Source organism: Vombatus ursinus, unplaced genomic scaffold (assembly GCF_900497805.2).
Source record: "Vombatus ursinus unplaced genomic scaffold, bare-nosed wombat genome assembly UNPS02014802.1, whole genome shotgun sequence".
NCBI lineage: Eukaryota > Metazoa > Chordata > Mammalia > Diprotodontia > Vombatidae > Vombatus > Vombatus ursinus.
The window spans coordinates 34,123,959-34,135,926 of NW_020954580.1; positions in this window are offsets into that span (position 1 = coordinate 34,123,959).

Consider the following 11,968-nt stretch of genomic DNA (forward strand, 5'->3'; position numbering starts at 1 on the left):
TTAGTGCAGGTCAGCAGCAAGGCCACATGGCCCTAGAACAGTATGCCAGCAACCAAGCCCTGAGCCCCTAGCATAAGGAGCTTGGGAAAATGTTGCCTCAACACCAAGAGCAGAGCCCACCTTTAAAAGTCATGAAATAGGCTGGGCAAAATGAGCAAAGAAAGAAATAAAAATAACTTGACCATAGAAATTTACTATGGTGACAGGGAAGATTAAAACACAAACTCAGAAGAGGATAACAATGTCAAAACACTTACATGTGAAGTGTTAAAGAAAAATGAAAATGAGTCTCAGGCCCAAAAAGAACTCCTGGAAGAACTCAAAAAATTATGAAAATCAAATAAAGGAGGTAGAAAAAATGGGAAAAATCGGAGTGATGCGAGAGAGTCATTAAAAAAAGGTCAACAGCTTGGCAAGGGAAGTACAAAAAGTGAAAAAAAAGATGTAGAAAATTATTCACTCAAGAAAACAAATCCTTAAAAAGTATAATTGGCCAAATGAAAAAAAAAAAGAAAGCTCAATGAAGAAAATAATTGCTTAAAATTAGAATTGGGCCAATGACATTCCTTGACTCCATAAGACATCAAGAATCACTTAAATAAAATCAAAAGCATGAAAAAAATAGAAAACAAAACAAAATAACAATAATGGACAAGAAAATAGATCCAGAATAGATAATTTAAGAATTAGTAGACTACCTTACAGGCATGATCCAAAGAAGAGCCTAGACATTACATTTCAAGAAACTGCCATGATACCTTAGAAGCAGAGAGTAAAATATATATTGAAAGAATCCACCAATCACCTCCTGAAAGAGAGTCTTAAATGAAAACTCCCAGGAATATGCAGATAAATTCCAAAGTTCCCAAGTCAAAGTTAAAATTCTTCAAGCAGCCAAAATGTAACCATTAAAATACTGTGGAGCAACAGTCAGGATCACACAAGATGTGGTGGCCACCATGTTAAGAGAGCAAAGAGCTTGGAATGTGATATTCTGAGACATAAAAGAGCTGGGATTACAAAAAAAAATAGTGACCTACTGTGATGAATGAACAACCTGAAGAGACAAAGTTTCGGGATAATTAATAATCAGATGATTAATTATGCTAGCTGGCAATCAATAAATTGATAGTTAGTGGTTTCTTTCCATAACTGAAGACCCCCAATATAGACCCTGAAAGCCTTAAATATATTTCTGAAAGGAAACATGCCTGATAAGTAACAAAACAGAAAAAAGAAACTGAATAAAATTATACTCAACTTCATTCAAAGTTCATCAGTTCTCTCTCTGAAGGTGGATAGCATTTTTCTTCATGTGTCCTTTGGAATTGTCTTGGATCATTGTCTTGATCAGAATAGCTAAGTACTTTGTAATTGATAATACTTATAATATTCATTTTATAATGGACAATATTCTCCTTATTCTGCTTACCTCACTTTGCATGAGTTCATAAAACTTCCCAAATTTTTCTGAAAGCATTGTATTCATCAGTTTTATAGCACAACAATATTCCATCAGAAACACACACTGTGATTTGTTTAATCATTCCCAAATGATGTATATCCACACAATTTCCAATGATTTGCAACCACAAAAAAGAGCTAGTATTTTTTTTTTGTAAAAATAAGTAATTTTCCATTTTCTTTGATATCTTTGGAATACAGACCTAGTAGTGGTATTGTTGGGTCATAGGTTATGAACAGTTTTATAACCCTTTAGATATAGTCCAAATTGTTCTCCAGAATGGTTAGACTAGTTCACAACTACAACAACTGTGCATTAGCATCTCATTTTTTCCCCAGTACTATTTATTTTTTTAATTAATTTATTTTGATTTATCAACAATCACTTTCATAAGCTTTTTAGTTTTAATTTTTTCTCTCCCTTCCTCCCCACCACCCTCCCTAAGATGGTGTGCAATCTGATATAGGCTATACATATTCATTCCTATTAAACATATTTTCACATCAGTGATTTTGTTAGTAAGAAATAGAACCAATAGGAAGAACCACCAGAAAGAGGAAACAAACAAAACAGAAGAAAAAAATAGCAAATAGTTTGCCACAATCTGCATTCAAACCCATAGTTCTTTCTTTGGATGTGGATAGCATTTTCCATCATGAGGCTTTTGGAGATGTCTTAGATACTTATATTGTTGAGAAGGATTAAGTTTATCAATATTAGTCATTGCACAAAGTGCCTGGTACTGTGTATAATGTTCTCCTGGTTCTGCTCATTTCACTCAACATCAGACCATACAAGTCTTTCTAGGTTTTCCTGGTCTGCCTGTTCATCATTTCTTATAGCACAATAGTATTCCATTACATTCATATATCACATTCACAGGTATGAGTACTATCTGTGTCTTCCTCTCCATCCTCCCCCTGCCCCGCTTATGCTTTTCTTTCTTCTTTTCCCTCCTCATTAGTGTTTTGCTTTTGACCACCACCTCCCTCAGTCCTGCTTCCCTTCTATCAGCCCACTTTCTTTTCTTCCCCTTTACCCTTACTACTTCTTCCCTCCCTTCTATCCCCTTCCCTTTTCTTTCCCCTTTTCCCTCCTACTTCCTATAGGGCAAGTTAGATTTCCAGACCTAAATAATTTCTTTCTTGAGCCAAATCTGATGAGAGTAAGGTTCAAACAATGCTCATCTCCTTCCCTTCTTTCCTTCTGCTATTATAAGTTCTTGTGCCTTTTCCTGTAATGTAATTTACCTTTGTCTGTCTCCTCCTTTCTTTTTCTCTTAGTACATTTTCTTAGTTAGATCAGATTAATCCACTTACTTGGATCTATTTAACCCACTTGATTAGATTTTTTTTAATTATTACATCAAAGTCAACTTATACTGATGCCCTTTATTTATACCTCTTTCATATGGTGTAATAACAATATAATTCTCAAGAATCACAAGTGTCATCTTCCCTTGTAGGGATGTAAACAGTTTGCCTTATTAATAACATATTGTTTCTTTCTTTCCATTTACCTTTTTATGTCTCTCTTGAGTATTATATTTGAAGATCAAATTTTCTGTTGAGCTCTGGTCTTTTTATCAGGAAGGTTTGGAAGTCCCCTATTTCATTGAATATCCATCTCCTCCCCTGAAAGATCATGCTCATTTTCCCTGGGTAATTGATTCTTGGTTGGAATCCAAGCTCCTTTGCCTTATGGAATATCATATTCCATGCTATACAGTCTTTTAATGTAGAAACTGCATCTCAATTTTTCCACATTACCTCTAGCATTTGTTATTTTTTTTCCCTTTTCTATCATGTTAGCCAATATGCTAACTGTGAGGTGGCATCTTGGAGTTCTTTCAATTTTCGTTTCTTTATTCAGGAGTCATATAGAACATTTTTATGTGTCTATTGGTAACTTTTAATCACTTCTTCTGAAAGAAAATGTTTATATCCTCTGGCCATTGATTAGTTGGGGTAAAGCTCTTATTTTTATGAATTTGATTCAGTTTCCTCTATATTTAAGACATTAAGATATTAAATATATTAAGACATATATCAGAGAAATTTGCTGTATGTTTTTTACCATTTTTTCTGTTTTCTTCATAATTTTTACTACATTGGTTTCGTTGGTGCAAAATGTTTTTACCTTCATGTAGAAAAAATTATATATTTTACTTCCTGTGCTCCTCTCTACAACTTATTTTGACATAAACTCTTCCCTTATTTGTAAATCTGACAGGTGCAATTTTTCATGTTACCCTAATTTGCTTATGATATCACATTTTGTGTCTAAATAATTTATACATTTTTACCTTAACTTGACAGTGTGAGATGTTAGTCCATTCTCTGTTTCTGCTAAACTGTTCTTGTTTTCCAATAAGTTTTTTAAACATTTACTTCTTACCCCAAAATTTTGGATCTTTGTGTTATCAAACACTAGATTGTTACGGTCACTTATTACTGTGTGTTGTGTACCTAATCTATTCCACTGATCCAACAATCATTACTTTTGTTGTTGTTATTGTTGTCTAATGCCTATAGCTAGCATTTTTTGTACAAAATTAAATAATGGTGATGATAATGGATATCCTTGATTTACTCCTGATCTTATTGGTAGGATCCAAATCACATCTAAATTCTGAATGTAAATCTTAAGTAAATTATTGGGGGAAATAGAGAATAAAACTATGTTAGTGAAAGAACTCAACTTTTCCCTCTCTGAGATAAATAAATATAACCTTAAAATAAACAAGAAAGAGATTAAAGAGATGAATATAATCTTCAAAAAATAGATATGATAGAACTCTGGAGAAAACCAATTAGTGATATAAAGGAATATTTTTTTTCTCTGTTGTATATGGCACCTTCATAAAAAATGACCTTTGTTAGGGGAAAAAAACAAACAAACCTCACAACCAAATTCAGAAATATTAAATGCATTCTTTTCCCACCATAACGCAATAAAAATTACATTCAATAAAGGACTGTAGAAGCAGATATTAAAAATTAATGAGAAACCAAGTAATCTAACTTTAAAGAATGACTTGGTCAAAGAACAATTCATAGAAACAATCAATAATTTCATTAAAGAAAATGACAATATTACAAAATTTGGAAGATCCAGTGAAAGCAATAGTTAAGGAAAATTTACCCTAAAAGTGAGAAAACACAATTCAATGAATTGTTCATAAGGCAACAACAACAACAACAAAACCTAGAAAAAGTATAAATTAAAAATCTCCAATAAAATAACAAAATAAAATCCTGAAAATCAGACTAGAGATTAATAAAGTTGAAAGTAGGAAAAAAACATTTAACTTACAACTAAAACTAGCAGCTGACTTTATGAAAACAAAACAAAATAAAAATTAAACTGGCAAACCTTCAGTTAATTTTATTTAAAAAATATAAGAAAATGAAATTACTAGTATAAAAATGAAAATAGGTAGCGCACTACCAATGAAGATGAAATTAAAGCAATTTTTAGGGGTTATTTCACCCAATCATATTCCAGTAAAACTGATAATCTAAGTGAAGTGGATGAATATCATATGTGTTTATGTATGTATATATATATGTATATATACATACATACATACACACACATATGTAAACTACACAGATTAACAGAAGAGAAAATGAAATTCTTAAACTACCCTATCTGAGAAAAGGTAATTGAACAAGGTAATTTTCCCTAAGAAAAACATCCCCAAGAGCATATTGATTTACAAGTTAATGCTAACAAACATTTAAGAACATTTTCCATAGTAAAAGCAATATTGTAATAATGATTGACTATAAAAGACTTAGCTACTTTAATCAAAACAATGATCCAAGACAATTCCAAAGGATGTGTGATGAAAAATGTTATCCACCTCCAGACAGAGAATTGATGAACTCTGAATGCAGATTGATGCATACTTTTAAAACTTTCTTTATTTTTCTTGTTTTTTGCCTTTGTTTGCTTTTGCAGCCTGGCTAATATGGAAATGTGTTTTGTATGACTTTACATATATAATTGATATCAATTTTCCTGCCTTCTCAAGGAACAGGGAGAGGCAGGAGGAAAGGAGAGAATTTGAACTTAAAATTTGACAAGATGAATGCTGTCTTTTGTAAATGCAATTGGGAAATCTTTAACAAAATTACTACGTTTATACACACACACATATGTATGTATATGTATGTATATTTAAAGGAACACTGAACATTTAATCACAATACTTTATAAACTATTTGGGGAAAATAGATAAAAAAGTCCTAGCAATTTTTTATTATACAAATGTTTTAATTATTACTTATTTTTAACATTCTTTTCTTTTTAAATTTTGAGGTACAAATTCTCTTCCTCCCTGCCATTCCTCCAACACCCACTGATAAAGTAAGGAAAATATATCAATTAATTATACATGTAATATCTTGCAAACCATATTTTCCTATTACCAATACTGCAAAAAGAAAAACAAAACACAAAAAAATTAAAGGTAGCAAGACAAATACATAGTAGTTATTGACCATAATAATCTATTGTTGATAAACCCAAAGATCCAAGCTTTGGGGAAAATGAATTACTATTTGAAAAAAAACAAAAACAAAAACTGTGGTAAAACTGGAAAGAACTTTGGCAAAAACTAGGTATAGACCAAGATCTCATATTGTATACCAAGATAACATCAAAATGGGTCAATGATTTAGACACAATTGTTGATGTCATAAATAAATTACGGAAGGAAGGAAAATGTACCTGTATGATTGATGGATAAGGGAAGACCAGGTATGACCAAGTAAGAGATAGAGAGGATCATGGGAAGTAACATGTATAATTTTGAACACATGAAAATTGAAAAAAATAAAGCCTTTGCACAAACAAAACCAATGGAGGTAAAATTACTAGAGAGAGAGAGAGAGAGAGAGAGTGAGGCAAAATTATACAGCAAATTTCTCTGATTAAGGCATCACTTCTCAAATACATAGGGAACTTAAACAAATTTATAAAAATAAATGAAAAAATGCTCTAAATAATTATTGAGAGGAGAAATGCAAATTAAATCAACTCTGAAGGATTACTTTACACCTATCAGGTTTGCTAGCATGACAAAAAAGGAAAATAACAATGCTTGAAGAAATGTAGGTAAATTGGGACTCTCATGCACTGTTGGGGGAATTGTGAACTAATCTGACATTTTGGAGAATGATTTGTAACTACATCCAAAAGCCTTATTAACTGTGTATACCCTTTGGCCCAGAAATACCACTACTAGGTCTGTATCCCAAAGAGATCAAAGAAAAAGAAAAAGAAAATTAAAATATTTATAGCAGCTCTTTGATAGTATCAAAGAAGTAGAAATTGAGGGGATGTTTGTTAATTGGGCTATGGTCAAACAAGATTGTATATACAAGTGTGATGGAATATTTTTGTGCTATAAGAAATGACAAGCAGGATAGTTTCAGGGAAAAACAAACAATCAAACAAAAACTATTGGAAAACTTATATGAACTCATTGAAAATAAAGTGAGCAGAACTGGAAGAACATTTTCCATAGTAAAAGCAATATTGTAATGATGATTGACTATAAAAGACTTAGCTACTTTAATCAAGACAATGATCCAAGACAATTCCAAAGGATGCATGATGAAAAATGTTATCCACCTCCAGACAGGGAATTGATGAACTCTGAATGCAGATTGACGCATACTTTTAAAACTTTCTTTATTTTTCTTGTTTTTTGCCTTTGTTTGCTTTTGCAGCCTGGCTAATATGGAAATGTGTTTTGTATGACTTTACATTATAATTGATATCAATTTTCCTGCCTTCTCAAGGAACAGGGAGAGGCAGGAGGAAAGGAGAGAATTTGAACTTAAAATTTGACAAGATGAATGCTGTCTTTTGTAAATGCAATTGGGAAATCTTTAACAAAATTACTACATTTATACACATGCACACACACACACACATATGTATGTATATGTATGTATATTTAAAGGAGCACTGTCATGGACTCTCCCCTACTGCTGATTGGTATTGAAGCTTTAACATGCTATGAGATTTTGCCATTATAAGGATTCTGTCTCTCCTCAGGCAAATGTGATAGTCCTCTACTTCTGAGGCACTCACTCCATTGTTGTTTGATTTTGCTTATACATTCAATAAGCTTTAGCCTTCCCCTTATTCAGAACTCTTAAAATCAAGGGATCCACAAATATCAGTCTTCCCCAGTAGCAAGGATAATAGGTGTATGCTACCTCTCTTACATAAATACAGTTTAGAAATATTTTCACCATGGGTTAAAAATAATATTGCTGTTTGGTTAATTTTTCATAAACTTAAAATTTCCATTGACCACACTCATTTTCTCAACATTCTGGAGAATCAAGATTTTATTGTAATCATTCCATCTTCCTTTTATTCCTACAAAACTTACTTAATATTAAAGATATGATTTAGTATACATATTTAGAACTTGATTCTTTTATAGATTAACCATATAATTTCAATATCTCAAGCTAAAGAGAAAAAAAATTTGTGTGGCACAGAGTGCATTCTCAGAAGGTCAATGATTTTTCAGTTTAGGTAACTACCATTATGGAAACTCCCTTTATCAACAAAGATCATAACCCATCTCTGATGTAGTAGATAGATCCTCAGAAGTTGTTTGAAGCTAATATATATATATATATGTATATATATACATATATATATATATATATACTTGTAAACAATAACACAACTAATAATCTAATAGTAGTCAGAGGTAGAATTCCAAACCAGCTTTTCTTTACTACAAGGTCAGAATTATTTTGCATCATTGTCCTTACTCAGAGCAATAGAAGATTTAGTGGAAACAGAAGTTAATTTAGATTAAAAAAAAAACAAAAACAAAACTTGGATTTGAAAACTAGTGTTTAGAGACAATAAATTTAATTTGTTTGTCTTCAAATTATATGTAATCCTACTTGATTACCTAATTAATAGAATTATTATAGGGAGCAGCAAGAATTTAAAAACAATGCAATAGAAAGATGAGTTGAAGAAACTGTTCCCAATTCAAATTAGTGAATTAAAGACTTAGAAATAACATGATAGATTTTTTTCAAATATTTGAAGAACTGTCACATGGAAGAAAGATTAGAAATTTCTTACTTGTTCCCAAAGGGCAGAACCAGCTAGAGGAATTGTGATTTAATGCAAGGAAAAAATTAGCTTAATAATTATGACAATCTCAAAAGATAGTGAATTCTATATCTCTACAAATTTTGAAGTGAATGTTGTATTATCACTTGCTGTGAATACTGAAGAGATGATTGATGATTAGGTGAGGGCTCAATAAGTCAGTCAGTCAACAAGAAGTTATTACACAAACACCAAATAGCAGGGATAACGCTACTTGCTGTGGAAATAAATATAACCAAAAAGGGATGCAATTTCTGCCCTCAAAGATCTTAAAATCTATTGGAGAAAAGTCAAAGCATAAAAGGGGTGCTGAAAAGGATGGGAAATGAAAAGGAAGTACGTAGGTGGGGAGCAAGGTAGGTAAATCCAGGATAACTGGCCTGAGACCTTCCCCAAAATAGAGGCCCTAGAAAGAATGTGTCGATAGAAAAAAAAAAAAGGATTATAGGGGTGAATTCATTAAGGGAACTGTAATATAGTGGTGTAGATTAGAATATCAGAGATAGTTGGTCTTAGGCACTTCCCAAAAATGGAAGGACCAAGAAAAATCTCACCAATAGGAGGAGTCAACATGTTAACCTCTAACATTTCTTCCAATTTAGAGATTCTAGGAAATTAATCTAACTGAAATTAAACCACAGGTTGCCTTATTCTAACAAGAAGCATGCCTTCTATTTTTGTTATAGTTTTATCCACCTCCTAAACAAAATGACTTTTAAATAAATGAAATTGCCTAACTATGGGCATTGTTTAATATGACAGTGGGATATCATGGCTGGAGTGAACCACAGCAGTCAGCACAACCTCAAAACTTTGAGTGATAATACCTACTTTGCAGGTGGTAAGAAGAGGAAGATAAAACATCTTAGCAACTTATGTAAACTCATTCTTCACAACTGAGTGCATTCTTAATGAGAGTGAAAACCAGCAGAGTAGAATTGCATTTTAAAAGTATAGGGTGAACAGAAAAAAGGAATGCTTGCTGAGCTAAAGCTAATGAGGAAAAGTGTTTGCCCAGGAACAAGACTTTCTTTCTGAGGCTGTCATAATAAAAGGGATTTTTCACTTTAGAATCAGAAACAGCTGACTTACAATTAAGCAGTAGGCACCATCATTTCACCAAATGTTTTTATTGATGCTCTGGATTCCTTATGATGCTAATGACACAATTCAACAACTCAAAATTTATATCTGTCACGAAAAAATCAATTTATATACCTGTTCTCTAGATATTTATTTTATTTTGTGATTTTTTTTTAATATAGATGCCAACTGGTCTCTAATCCATTCACACTACAAAAACAAAATGGATAAAACTGCATATTCCTGAATTAATTATATGTAGCTGGACAGTTAACCTATTGGGTTAGGCAACAGACAAGGCAAAAATGATTGATTAGTGTAGTGGCTAACATCCCAGTCTCGGAGTCAGAACGACCTGGGTTCAGAGCCCACTTATAAGATATACTATCTGTGTTCCTCTGGGCAAATTATTTAAATTCTCTGAGATACAGTGTTTTCCTACATTAAAAAGAGACAATAATAACTGTGAGCTATTTTCTATTTCATTGGATCTTTGTGAAGAACAGATGGGAAAATATATTTAAGAGGCAGAACTAGGGCTTGAAATGACGTCCTTTTATTAAAGTTGCAGTGCACTTTCCACTTTACCATTTTTAGAGGGGTTGGGAAAGTTTTGTTGGAGTTTGAAGCATATGGGAGTGGTTTGATATGAAACTTGAAATGTAGGTGGCATGAGATTGATAAAAAGGTGGTCTTTTTAGTAACTCCTCTACTTTTACCACATATCTCACCTCTTATATATTCTCCAGAAGGATGCCTCTGTAATTGTAATCTACTCACAACACTTCAATCTCTCATTATGTATTTCTTTCTTCTCTACTGCCTATAAACATATCATTAAAAATCTTCATTGGAACCCACCATCCCCAGTTACAATCTCATTTCCCTTCCATAGCCAAACTCCTTGGGAAAAAAATCATCTACACTCAATGACTTGCCTTCATTTCCTCTCCTCATACTCTCTCCTAGCCCCCTCCAATATAGCTTCTGAGCTCATCACTCAAATGAAATTAATGTCTCCAGAGTTTCCCATGATTACCTAACTTCCAAGTGTAATGAACTGTTCTGGATCCTTATCTGTCATGATGTCTCTGCTTCATTTTACACTGTTAGCCATGTTCTTTACCTGGATTCTCTCACTGCTCTTGGTTTCAGTAACATTTGTCTCTGTTGGTTCTCCTATTTGTCTGACCTCTCTTTCTCAGTCTCCTTTCTCAATTATTCACACGTCACTTCAAATGGATAACTGCAAGTTTCTGTTCTGGTCCTTCTTCTTTTCTCTCTATATTCTCTTCCTTAGTGCTATCATCATCTCACAATGGTTTAATTACAATCTCCACGAAGTTGACTTTAAGGTATATATATCTAGCCCTAATCTCCTGAGCCCAAGTCACACATCACTGATAAACTATTTGACATTTTGAACTGCAAATCCTGGAGGAATCTTGAACTAAAAATGTGCAAAGTAGAACTCATTACATGTCCCAAGGTTTCCTCAAATATTTTCCCATCTCATGCCAAACTCTCTCTCTCTCTCTCTCTCTCTCTCTAATACATATACACACATGTGCATATATGTGTATACACTTACATACATGTGTGCATTTATACATATGTGTGTGCACATATATTATGTATACATATATACATAATATTATATATATATACGTATTCATCTATGGATGTAATTCCAGTATTCTATAACCAGAATGAATAAATCACTTCCGGATAGATTACATTACCCTGCAAAAATATAGGGAAAAAAGTAAAAAAAAATATCTTAACCAAATTGAGTCATTTTTATTTTGGAAATATTATAATTATGAATAATTACTGGTTATTAAATAGTTAATTGATATAATTTAGCCAGCGTTTTAGTGTATGCACTTTTTTTATCAAATCCAAATATTTGGGGGCAGCTAGATGATGCAGTGGATAGAGCACTGGCCCTGAAGTCAGGAGGACCTGAGTTCAAATCCAGCCTCAGACCAAACACTTAACATTTACTAGCTGTGTGGCCTTGGGCAAGTCACTTAACCCCAATTGCCTAAAAAATAAAAAAAAAAATCCAAATAGTGTCCCTGTACCTCACCCTTTTTCACTCCCACACTAGTGATTCAGTAATCTTAAGCTATATGTAGAAATACATATATATAGAGTTGACCAGTTCAGAATTTTTTTCAGTAACAAAAATAAAAACATGTATGCATGTGTGTATACATACATACATATATATGTATATATATATATATTCCA